Below are 13,581 nucleotides of genomic sequence, written 5' to 3'. Positions count from 1 at the left end.
TGAGTGGATTTAGCTTATTTAGAGAGATTTAAAAGGTTCGTCTAAGTGAAAGTGGTGATTTTAGTGGGGTAATATGCTAGTATTTTTTGGTTGATGTTATTTATATCAAGTCATGTCTCAATTATTCTGTATGTTGTTTAAATGGGATTGTTTGGATTGGTCGTTTTTCATTTGCTTTGTTTTGATTTGTGTAAGAAATGTATCACTTTTTGATGGAGTTGAGTTGATTTCCCAAATTCTCTAATTATGCTGGTTTTGTTTAACTTAGATTTGGGAGAATATCCGACCCGTGGTATAAGTTATAGTGGGTTTGTTTAATTAACAATAGTGTGATTAGAATTTTAATAAGCTCTATTATTTTGGGTTAAATTGAGCAAGTCAAGTTTCTTCTTTTGTTTATTTTAGATTGTGTTGACGGGATGGTTTGGATCGATGAACGTTTATTTCTTTTATTTTCCTAGTAGTTGGTCTATTTTATTTTGTTGAGGAGTTGATCTGATTTCCTACTTTATTTAGGTATGCCGGGTTCTTTTCTGTTAGTAAGGGGATTTTGGTTTGCTAATATGCTTTTGTTAGTGGGTGTTGATTTGATTGATGATTGAATGGTTTGCCACGGCTTGGTTAGTTTTGGAAAATCTGTAATTCCTCCTACATAGGTTTGGCCCAGGATTAGGAAGAAAGGGTTTGATTAAGTTTAGCTATATTCGAAATCTACCAGATGGTTTTCTCTATTTTGAGTTTGATTCATTTGCATCAGGGTTGGTTGGTTAGAAAGGGAATAATCTCAAATTGTCCTCATCTTGTTTTGTGTGGATTGACTCTTGTTTAGTTTTTGAATTGATAGATTAGGACGGTTTGGATAGTTTTGGATTGTTTGGATTGTTTTCAGCTATGGTCTTCTTTGATGGCATCGTTATGAGAAGCTAATATATAGCTCTAGTTGGATTTTTTAAATAAAGTGGATAATTTTTCCTATGCTTCTGTTTTATCAGTTACGGAATGATGGTTTGGGCAGACATGAAATGGTTGTGTTAATTCCATTTTGGGTTGGCCATGTTGGATTTTGTTAGTGCTCAGTTATAACAGACTATATTGGGTGGATTGTTTTATGATGCTGAGAGTGATCGCTGTTTATAGTTTGGCACTAATAGTTAAATGTGTTTTTCGTTAGGATTTTTGAGGACTTTTCTGATTTGTTTATTTTAGATTGTGTTGATGGGACGGTTTTGATGACTTTTCTCATTAAGAAATTGCTAGTGCTTTGAAATATTTCAATATGAAATATGGAAATTTCTTTTTTGATCATTAAAAGGTTGGTTTTGCAAATTCACGTTTACATCGCCCGAAATGGATTAATTGGAATCGGTTCCTATAGGTTCTGTTTGGCACTTACAAGTCTGAGTGAATGGATTTAGCTTATTTAGATAGAGTTGATTTCCCAAATTCTCTAAATATGTTGGTTTTGTTTAACTTGGATTTGGGAGAATATCCGGCCCGTTTCTTTCACTGTTATGGGGGAGGGGGGAGGGCTATATAGTGCGGTCAGAAGAGGTAAAAGGCCCTGTTTCTTTCACTGTTCAAAGTAACATGATAAGCAATTTTTTTTTTTTATCAGCAACAGAAAAATTGAAATATTAATTTACAATAGAAAGATACAACTAGAGGTTGTAAAAAAAACAGCAAACCCAAAAAGCCAGCCCAAATTTTCACATGAGCCCAAAACATTGGTTGTCTCTGAATTCCTTGTTTAGTTAGGCCATCTGCCATGCTGTTTGCAGATCTTCTAATCCATCTTATTTGGATGAGCATATCTCTAGAAAGCTGTTTGAAGTGCCTGAATTCATTCCTTAGCTGCCAAATTACCCCTTCCTCAGTTTTGATCAGCAACATGTCCAGTTCAGATTTGCCGCACCACTGCGGCTAACCCTACTTCCTGCAGCATTGGTTGTGAATTGCTCGAGGGAGACGATGATAGACCATCGTTTTGGTACATCATCTCCCCATCTCCTTTGGTCACGTGCCTACTTAAAAGGGCACGTGGCTTTTTAAGGTCTGGGTCCACCCGATTTAAAAAAGTCGGCCCAGTCACTTGCCTAGACCCATTAGATCTTGATGGGCCTTGGCCCAACCCTCTATCCCTTTGCCAGTCACGTGTTTACTTAAACAACATGTGACTGGTTGACTAGCCTCGGTTCATTGGACCAAACTGAACCAGCTCACAGGACTGGCTTGAACCCTGAAACCTTGCCGACCTTTGTTCATTTTGTTTTGAAATTTGAACTTGAACAAGCCCGTCTCCATTTAATTCCCCTGTCACTGACTGAACATAGGACCTGCCATCCCTCAGCCCACCTTGCCATGCAGACTTTCCCCAAGTGTTTAAATCATCATCTTTTTTCTCTTTTTTTCTTGGGAACCTCAGTTGCCTTAACTTCTCTTGTAGAGACTACACTGCCTTGCAAACCACACAACCAAGCTTGTTTTGTCTCTTCATCTTCCTCTCTTCTTCCCTCCTTCCATAGCTGGGCTTCAATGGAGGTAGCAAGCCAAACAGGGTAAACTAAACCATCTGAAACAACCTCTATCTTCTTTGGAATATCACTAGGTTTAATACCACCTAACATCACTACAACTGAATGGAGATTACAATCAAACACACCATCTAATATTGCATCACAGACTACAACTATTGACTGTAATACTTCCTCCTTCCAGAGGTTGAAAAGTAACCCAAGCAATCTGACTATTACATTGTCCTCAATCACAAAACTTTTGGTATTGAAGAGAGGACACCATTTCGAGACTGTGGCAGCACCAGCCTCTGAGTGAATAATTAAAGCTGAAATCTCTACTTCATCTTCACCCAGATCTAACAAAGCTTTACAAGAGGCATAAGGAGTAATCACCATCGGCTTTTGTAGGTTTAATTCTCTGAGTATTGCCTACGCAATACCTCCTTTGGTGAACTTGAGGTTTCCACCACAAATTTCTTCCCCCAGTTCTCCTTTTCTACTGATGCTACTAGTTTAGAACTTCATTTTCCTTTTTCTGCAATCAACCAGTTTCTGTCACTGGGTTCTTCCATTCTCTTTTGTATACCCCCTTTCTTTTCCTTTGCTACAGCCTCTACTTGTTTTGTTTTCAGCTGCTGAATAAAGTCACTCAGTACCTGTGCCACTGCCTTCCAACCATTACCCCTTCTACTTTCTGGGAAGCAGACCACCTGCTTCTTTCTTCCTCTAAAGAATTCCTACAGAGTTATGTAACACCTTTTGCATTCTTTTTGCATTCCAACTCATACCTCTTTCTTCCATCAAGGTTGAACTTCGTAAAGTTCATTTGTTTACCTTTAGAACTTGCTTCTAAACAAACTTCTGCATCCATTCGATCACTTCAAGACCTTCCAGCAATATTGTAGTTCTCTCTGCCTCCCTAATCTTCAAGCTCTGCTGGCCTCTGATCCTTACCTCTTCAAGAATGAAAACTTTTGCTTCAATCTTTATCTCTTTCTTCCATTTTGCAACTTCTACAAACCTGTTCTCCATCTCTCTTCTCTCACTCATTGGAATCGACTGATTGAGAATATGGATACTATGTTGGCGGATTGAAAGTCAGAACAATAACTTCCTTGACTCCACCCCTTCTTTTCTTCTTCATACTCTTCTTTTATATTAGTATTTTTTCACCAGCTTTTCTGGGTCTAGAACAGGGCTTCACCCCTTCTTTTCTTCTTCATATTTCTTCTATTATTTTAATATTTTTTCACCAGTTTTTCTGAGTCTAGAACAGGGGCTCTGCCACCTACTTTTCACATTCATTTTCTTTTATTTTAGTATTTGTTCCCTATGTTTTGTTGATCTCAAATAGAGGCTCCACCACCTTCAGTTCTTTTAAGTTCCAACTCCTAAGTTATAAGTTGTAACTCTAATAAATTGTTTTGCCTACTTGAAGCAACACACACAAGCACAAAAGTGCAGAATACATAAATCCAAAGAAACTAGTTCAGAATGGGTAGAAATCCATCAACTTATTATTTTTAAATTCCATTGCCTAGGTGAGGGCTAGGTGCCTAGGTGCCCGGGCGCCCCGCCATGGTCACCTAGCCTTGCCTTGGCACCTTGGAAACTATGAGCAACAGTTCTTTTTCTTTACTTCTTTAAGTGCTTCCATGATGAAATCTAGTTCCTACTCAAACTTTGGTGGACAGCAAGCTGTATCTTTGTTTATTCATATCTATTTTTCATCATTAGTCACCCAAATTACCTTCTGTCACACTGGAAAGTCCACTACTAGATATGGAAGTTGTAGCACCCCTACTTGTCTGCCATAACTTTTAGTGAGGATTATGAATTATGCCATTTTGATGGGACCCTATGATTTCATGAAACATGCACTAATCTAAACCATGATTTGATGTTAGATGCATAACTGAAATCTATAGGCCTAGACATAAGCCGATAGATGCATATGTTACTGAAGTAACAAAAGTTGATTAAGCAAGCCAAAAGAGCCAGGCTATGGCATTTGAATCATATCTACCTGATGAGCACGGCAAATGAGATCTAGATCATGTTTTTGAAGGAATTCAGTGACCTTGTCAGCTCCAAATGTATAAGATACACCTCTGTCATTTTCTCCCCATCCTTGTATATCTTTATTAGGATCAGCCCATAGCAAATCACAGAGAAGTCCCTGATCGGCACATCAACAGGGCGAGCAATATTCCGTATCTGATCCAAGTTCTTCAAGTCAGGGGACAATCCTCCATGCATGCAAAGGATCTTGTCATCAATAAGAGCAGCCACTGGCAGGCAGTTGAAGCAATCTGTAAATGTCTTCCCAAGGCAGACATTAAACCTTCTCTTGCACTCGTCATAAAACCCATATATTCGGTTGATGGAAGCACACTCATGGTTGCCCCGAAGAAGGAAAAAGTTCTCCGGGTATTTAATTTTGTATGCAAGGAGAAGGCAAATGGTCTCTATGCTCTGCTTACCACGGTCCACATAATCCCCAAGGAAGAGATAATTTGCTGCAAGTGGGAGTCCACCATATTCAAAAAGCCGAAGAAGATCAGAATACTGATCATGGATATCTCCTGCCAAAGAGTCAAGTAGTTCAGCAATGGAGATTTCATTATTAAAGCAAATGAATGGAGCTACACTTTTACTCCACACACGATATTTGCAGTTTAACAGAAAATGTGGTAATTGAATTAGAGAACTTGGTAAATATGATAATTATCTTTATGCATTTGCATTAGCTGTGTAGACACATGGGTAGATGCCCAACAAAACAAACAACTTGCTCCTTCCGGTACTTAATAAAATTCAAAATATGGCTGCCTTTGCTCTGAGATACTCATTACTCAATCGAAATCCACAATCATTTTTCTCAAATATCAATCAAAACAATCACAAAAGCATGTAGATAATGGGTGTTGTCATTTTTGTATCTAAGATAACAGGCTTTGGAAAGGCAAACATATGCTGTTACCATGTGTTAGACAATGTCTGTTATAAAATCTGATTAATCTTAACACCTATGATGTGACACATAGGATGAAAACAAAAAGATAAATGCTTAGATATGAATATTTGTCCTCTATTAGTTCTTTATTGGGTAAAAACCAACCTGGTGGAGTCTGTGGATGAGACACTGATCCTGAACATTACAGGAGTTGGTCCATGAGGGTCCCCCATGTTTCATTGATCTCGACTTGTTCAACACTTGATTGTTCTAAACATGTTCACCACATAGTTTGGCTAAGGCAAACAACATCAGGGAAAGAAAGTTGGATGCGAGCGTGAATTCACATCCAGTTAGTCTTCTTGGCTCTATGTTCCCTGCTCTCCCAGGCCATTTGAACGACCATCACCAATCTTGCAGTTCTTTCCATTGGCCCTTTACTCCCAATCTTTTCTTCTCTCTTTTGCCCTTCCATCTCCCTTTATTCTCCTTTACTTTCTTCTAAAGTTCATCATGGATCTTTCCATGCTACAAAATGGAGAAAATCTCATTTCAATTGAAGCTAAAACCTTTCCCTCCATCATATCTCTGACCCTAGTGACTCAATCTTTCAATGAGGGAGAGTAGTAGAGAAAAGTGTGAAAAAGACGTAATTACATGACATTCAGATTTTCTGCTCATAGGCATCTGATCTAATACATCTCCAAAACTATGGGATAAGTTCCTTGGAATCTTGGACAGAATAAGCATTTTTTATGGTAAAGAAAAATTCATTAAATCAAAATGAAGACACAAAAATAGGTTGTAAGGAATTACCCACAAAGGACAAGATAACCAACAAGCATCCTAAACTCCCCATCATGACCAATCAAATAAGAACTTACATAGACTAATGGCGGTATGGCACACTTTGAAAACTATGACCCAAATATAAGAATCATTACAAACAAGAAAAAACAAGGATTCTCTCAGACCTCTATCCAAAAATCATACTCCAGCCATCATAATCGCCCGCATCAGGTATCAAAAATGTGTCTCCAAATATGGTTACCGGTGTCAACTAAACTCCTACCCCATTCTTTTTTTTTCTTTTTGATAATTAACTCCCACCCCATTCTTTTCAATTGTCCCTCACATAGTGTTCTGTTTCTAAAACTTCCCCCGATTTCTGGTCTCTTATTTCCCCATCTTCCAACTGTTCAGAAAACTCCCCTCCTAAATATAACACTCCCAACACTTCCCTCATTTCAACTTGAGTTTCTTTACCAATGACTTTCTTCAGAATAAGCATTTTTTTAAGTGGTATATTTATATTGTTGTAAAGCAGGGAAACTCCTACTTCATTTATAATGGAGTATTGAGATATATACTCAGATGAACAAAACAAAGAACAGAATGTACACAAGACAGCTTGCATCAGAGAGAGAGAGAGAGATGGAATCCCAGTAACACTGGATTGCTTAGCTGTAACCCCAGGAATTGCTGAGTCCCTCTTTGCCAGCAGATCAGGTATCACTCAGTCCTATGCATAACAACCTCTATGATGAAAGCTTTTGAGTCAAAGATCTGGCTGTAGCACTCTTTCCAGATAGCTTAAAAAAGAGCAAATGGTGTTACTTTATTTTAATTTTTGAGAAAGGATAACAAAAATTTGATTAAATAAAAGAGGTAGTATATTCCGATAGGTAGAAGGTTAGAAGTTAGAAGGGTGGGATGTTTTCTGAAAATCTTGATGAGCTTCCCAACTCTGCTGGGTAAGATATAAGAGCTAAGGAGAGTTCCTATGGCGTCTAGGAGTCAGCATGGATTATCTCTTACATAGAAAGTATTGAAATGGGCTATAGTGGCCACTGCCATTATGATAGTTGATGCTCACTGCAGAGATCATCTGAGACCATTTGAAGCAAACAAAACTTTTTTCTTTCCAAATCCTGGTTTTGGCCTTCTAGAAGGGAAGTGCTAGTCATGGAGCTGAGAAATGCATTCTTTACCAAATAAATGCCTGGAAGTAACACGATTTTAAAGCCTTTCTTTCCAGATGCAATCAAGATGTAAATTGTTTGCTTCCCTTTCGACCAGAGGTTGCTAGAGATTTTCACTTGAATCAGGGAACTATATATAGGTATTGTAGGTGTTGGATAGAGCACATTGATGCTCTGTGACCTCAAGATGGATATGATCAGGGTGTCTGGCAACAAAGCTATATCAATTCCTCAGTCAACTAGCTCAGTTCTGTTAAAAATTGTTATCACAAAATGCAATGCCCAATCATCTCTACTGAGACCAAATTTTTTTTATATGACTGCTTAGACATGATCAAATTTAATCATGCCTCAACATATAATATATAAGCAAATGAGTCTAATCTCTTTGGTAAGATTATGCATGTTATAGATGACATAGTAAGACAGAAGGCATTTATACTAATGAGTTCTATTTGCAAATTTCAGGTGCAAATATAATTATCATTTCCATTTTCAGGATTTGACATTGGAGAAAGTAATTTTGCTTTGTTATGGAGAACAAAAAAAGGAACCTCCTTCTAAAACCATTTCCAATAAGTTTCAGATTTATCTTGACACGATGCATTGCAATGTTTTGAGAAATTGGTGCAAAACTGCATCAAATTACTTGCAGAAAATAATGGATTTTTAGCTCCTCTAAAGTGCTACAAGAAATGGAAAAGTGCAAAAGGCATCATCAGGCTGGCATAGAGATACAAATGTGGACAACCAGAAGCAACACCAAAAAAACTTAAAAATTATTTTCATTTGAGTCATAAATCACAGCCATAAAATCTAATAGACCATTCAGGTATTGAATGGTCTTTATATTTATTTATTTTAAAAGCCAATAGACCATTACTACTAATATAAACAACAATAAAAGGTACTTGAGAAGTTGACAAACCATTACAAAGGCATATAACACAAAAGAATCTACCAAACAAAATATAAACAAAGGAAGGCATTTTTAAAATAGGTGCATGCCTTTTGAAAAGGGCAATGCCATGTACCCTATGTTTCAAATCCAGAACAATCATCCAACAAGCCAAATTCTCTGAAAACTGGACTCAACTTGATTCAGTTCAACAGAGACATATACCAATTATACTGGGTCAGCTACATTTATCATATCATAATTCCAGCCCATCCTAGGCCCCTCTGCCAAACCACGAGTCATCAGGTCATTTCTCAGTTTTCACAACCTCAACCCATAGCTTTTGGCATTCTCCTAGTACCTAGATGACCATCAGCTTGCATCAAATAACTCCTTATTGGTGCTCTAGATGGTTTTCGAGAAAATCTCCAAGCCACTTAGTCCACTTCTCATATTTTGTGTAGAAGATGCTTTAGTTCAAGTTATTTTTATTAGCACTTGAATGTACAATGCCCTCATCTGAAATGGAATCATTTATGGTCATTAGGGAAAAAAGTTCATTGCTTGATATCTTGAAGTGATCACATCCCCATCTTGACTTAGAATCCAAAACAATAAAGAATGCAATGAAATCATTTTATTGCAGATGCCAAGCACACCAAGGTTCAAAGTGGTTTTTAGGGTCACTGATACTTTAAATAATAAGGGTTATGTGATTTTAATTGTTTTAAATATTAATAACTGATTAGACATGTCCACTGTCAAATTGTCAAACCAACAAACTTAAAAAAAAAAAAAAAGAGTATTGATAGAAATAAACTCTCTAGAAAATTTAAGTAGCATGTTGCTGATCAAAACTGAGGAAGGGGTAATTTGGCAGCTAAGGAATGAATTCAGGCACTTCAAACAGCTTTCTAGAGATATGCTCATCCAAATAAGATGGATTAGAAGATCTGCATACAGCATGGCAGATGGCCTAGCTAAACAAGGAATTCAGAGACAACCCATGTTTTGGGCTCATGTGAAAATTTGGGCTGGCTTTTTGGGTTTGCTGTTTTTTTTACAATCTCTAGCTGTATCTTTCTATTCTAAATTAATATTTCAGTTTTTCTGTTACTGATCAAAAAAAAAAAAAAATTGCTTATCATGTTACTTTGAATAGTAAAAGAAACAGGGCCTTTTACCTCTTCTGACCGCACTATATAACCCTCCCCCTCCCCCATAACAGAAATATTTTCTTTCAATTCAGTCCTACATCCTAAACATCCTAAAGACCACCACTTTATATTACATTCTATCATTTATGGGCGATAATTGGTGACAGTTGCTGCATTACATACTAATACGATTATATGCCCATTACTCCCTCTGTCTCGGAATCAAAGCATCTACTGGCCAACATAAAATAGAGTTACACATAGTACACCTTTACACATATCATAGAAAGATCATTCGCTATGATCTTTTACAATCTCAACCCAAAACCATAAACTGCATAAAAAAATGAATTCAAATTCAACGTTTACGCATTCAAGCTGCAGATCCTATAATAGTACTCACCCGAAGGAAGACTTCAAAATCCTATACCTCCTCGTCCGTGTCCCGATACGATTCGATCAAACACGCAGCCCTCTCTTCCTCAGTCAAAGACTCTCCAACGGTTTTCAGCTCCGACGTCCTGGAAAGCAAGTTTCTGATTGTCACTCGCCCGATCTCCCTTCTCATTGAGAGGAACTGCAGAAACCAGCCGCCAAATCAAGAAAATAGACAAAACATCGAAGTAACCCACAAACAAGAAAGCTACTTGGGTTTTAGGGTTTTGAGGATTACTCACATAGGAATTCAAGCTGCGAAGCTCCACCTGAGTGAACTGGCTCTGGAGCCATGGATCGCCATTCGCAGGTAAGTCTGAGGAAATCGAGTGGTTTTGTTCTCTGTTTTCTCTTTTCACCCGAAGGAAGACTTCAAAATCCTATACCTCCTCGTCCGTGTCCCGATACGATTCGATCAAACACGCAGCCCTCTCTTCCTCAGTCAAAGACTCTCCAACGGTTTTCAGCTCCGACGTCCTGGAAAGCAAGTTTCTGATTGTCACTCGCCCGATCTCCCTCCTCATTGAGAGGAACTGCAGAAACCAGCCGCCAAATCAAGAAAATAGACAAAACATCGAAGTAACCCACAAACAAGAAAGCTACTTGGGTTTTAGGGTTTTGAGGATTACTCACATAGGAATTCAAGCTGCGAAACTCCACCTGAGTGAACTGGCTCTGGAGCCATGGATCGCCATTCGCAGGTAAGTCTGAGGAAATCGAGTGGTTTTGTTCTCTGTTCTCTTTTCTAAGAAGCACGATATCGAACTCTTGTCTGAATGGACCAACTCTTATATAGAAATTAATCGATGATCTCTTGCTCTCAAGTCGATTGATAAGGATTTAGACCGTTACAAAATCAATTTAAATGACAGGGTAAAGCGTAGCAAAGATTGCAGAATAAATACCACGATTCTTACAACGGTATATTTAAAATTCTAACAGAATTAGTCATCGAGCGGTGGTGGCCTTCGGGAATTACCGTGTCCTTCACCTCCATCCAAAGTAGCCAGACAGAAATACTTATCAAAAAGGGAATAAGCAGCCAGACAGAAAAAGAGAACGGAGTGGGGAGAGGGAATTTTCAGAACGTCCGAAGGCTGTTCATTGGCCGGGCTCGGGCTTGCGTTTTGTCAAAATTCTAATGGGCCTAGACAGAAGCCCGAGTCCGAGATAGTGTAAAGTTGGGACCGAAGTCCGGATTGTGAGAGTCTACGTTTTATGCACTCGTGGGTTTATTGGATACGTGATCCCACCATTCAGAAGCGACCACATTGGCATTTCAACAAAAACACTAATATTAACGGGTGTTCAGCCATTAGCTGAACAAACCCGATTTAACCACCCGCAAAAGGACAAAATTCAAAAACAGGGCTTCTTTCAAAAGTTTTAAGGTCATTCGAATTCTCCCCTCCCCATCTCTTGTCCTCATCTTTTTCGAGCCCCAACCCGAGCATCCCGTTGGCCACTCACCACACACCGGCGCGTTGGACTGTGGAACAGAGTGGTGAGAGGGAATTCTGAGAATGTCCGAACATAAAAGAGGGACTCTATCATAATACAAGGTATGATTTGAGAATTCAGAATATGACGAAAGTGTCCCTTACATAACTGTTTAATTTCTATGACAAGTAGGGGTGTACATTCGGTTTGGTTCGGTTCAAACCGATGACCTAACCCACTACTTAGTTTGGTCATATCCCTCAATTGAACCGAACGAAACAGGGTTTAAACTGAACCAACCCATACCGTATTTAAAAAATACAAGGACTGAGTTAGTAGAAAAAGGGAAAAATCAAACAAGAGTTAGTAATTAGTAAATACTAATTAGTAATTACTCTTTGATAGTTTGACTCCTAACCCAACTCGGGCACTCCAATGTGGTTGTCTTTTGTGTTTCCCACTTACTAGTTACTAGTAATTACTAAATACTAATTAGTAAAGTAGTAATTAATTTAAATTAGTGTTCTTATTTAGTATTGATACTAACAAAAATTCCGATTGGACTCAATGCCTAAAGGGAGATTTAAGAAAAAGAGTAAAAACAATAATTAAATTAAGGGAAATTTTCTAATTAGTACCGTATACTTTGGGCCTAGTGTCACTTTGGTCCCCAAACTTTAAAACATGACAACTCAATACCTTAACTTTCAAAATGTGCCAATCCAATACCTGTCGTTAACCAGCCCATTAAACAGTCGTCAAGTGGCATTTAAAAAGACATAAACACCATTTGAGTGTCATCTAATTGTCTTTAGCAACCATCCAAACGTTGACCAAAAATGAATAGTCTCAAATCATTGTCTCTTCTATTCATGAAAGTTGGGGTCATGTCTTAGTGGGCACTATAGTGACTCCAACTTTCTTGAATAGAAGAGGCAAGGATTTGACACTTTTCATTATTTTATCAACATTTGGATGGTTGATAAAGAGAATTAGATGACACACGAAAGGCATTTGTGTCTTTTTAAATGCCACTTAACGCATGGTTAATGGCAGGTACTGGATTGGCACGTTTTGAAAGTTCGGGTACCGAATTATCGTGTTTTAATGTTTGGGGAGTAAAATGACACTAGGACTAAAGTACAAGGTAGTAATCGAGAATTTTTTCCTTAAATTAGTGAAACATAATACAATTAATATAAATAATTAATTATATAATATACAATTTTATATAGTATAGTAGTTTGGTTTTCTGTTCGATTTTATTAAATTTTTAACACATCAAAAACCGAACCAAACCAATACCTGAATTAGCTTATTCAGCTTGGTTCAGCTCGTTTTTCGGTTTTTTATCCAAATTTGAACACCCCACTTTCCAAGGGAGAGGATTAGAAGTGTAAATCGAGCTGTTCTGGGCCGTAACAAGATTTTGGACCAACCTGCACACGGGTCGTGCTGGGCACAACACAATCATGTGGATCATTCTGGGTTGGGGGTTTCAAGTCCATAAGCCTGCACGGCACAGCCCAACAAGTAGCACAACCTACAAGCCCGCAATGGATCGAGAGTAGCCCATTCGAGAAACTAGCCGTTGGGGCCCTTGGGGGACCCCCCCCCCCCCCCCCCCCAAACATCTAGTTTCAACTTTTTTTCAAGGGGCTTTTACAGACATACCACCTCGATCAACAACTATAAGCCTATAAATAGCTAGTTTGGGACAATAATGCCCCTTCAATAACTATATCCTATAATTATATATCAACTAGTTTGAGACATTCGGGGCATTTGGGTAAAGTGATAGATACTTTACAATAACCAAAATACCCCTCTCAACAACTAAAAAACTGATAGTATTTAGGGTATTTTAGGCAATTGAATTATTTTCAATTCCTATAAATAACCCTATCCTCCACTATTCTCACCACACCAATTTAGCAATTCTTTTCTCAATTCTCATACTCTCAGTCTCATCTCATACAATTGCATACTGTCATACACTTAGCAATTTAGGAGGCTTTGAGGCTTCAACCGTTAAAATCAAGTTGAGATTCTAAACAAGTAATCCGATCATGAAAAAATTGCAATTACATAAATTTTTATTTGTTAGAATTAAAAAAAATGGTTGGCTCCTCCTCCTGAAACCAATTCCCTAACATTAAGTTCACTAGCCTGATTTAGCAAATATTTAAAATAGATAAAG

General features: G+C 38.0%; 1 long non-coding RNA gene and 1 pseudogene across 2 annotated transcripts; both read right to left on the bottom strand.

Annotated features, from left to right (window-relative positions):
- Positions 1-3,506: 3,506 nt before the first annotated feature.
- On the bottom strand, positions 3,507-5,365 carry LOC148801334 (serine/threonine-protein phosphatase PP1 pseudogene; annotated as a pseudogene). The gene is made up of 2 exons (XR_016083833.1): positions 5,362-5,365; positions 3,507-5,098 (listed from the first exon to the last, which is right to left on the bottom strand). The product of XR_016083833.1 is annotated as a serine/threonine-protein phosphatase PP1 pseudogene (transcript).
- Positions 5,366-5,429: 64 nt separating this feature from the next.
- Positions 5,430-11,049, bottom strand: LOC148801333 (uncharacterized). Its single transcript, XR_016083386.1, has 3 exons — positions 10,575-11,049; positions 10,184-10,474; positions 5,430-10,083 (listed from the first exon to the last, which is right to left on the bottom strand). It is a non-coding gene; the product is annotated as an uncharacterized LOC148801333 (long non-coding RNA).
- Positions 11,050-13,581: the final 2,532 nt, after the last annotated feature.

The sequence above is a fragment of the Nelumbo nucifera genome, chromosome 3, assembly GCF_055504915.1.
Source record: "Nelumbo nucifera cultivar China Antique chromosome 3, China Antique-T2T, whole genome shotgun sequence".
NCBI classification, from domain to species: Eukaryota; Viridiplantae; Streptophyta; class Magnoliopsida; order Proteales; family Nelumbonaceae; genus Nelumbo; species Nelumbo nucifera.
This window is presented reverse-complemented; position numbering and strand designations above follow the sequence as displayed.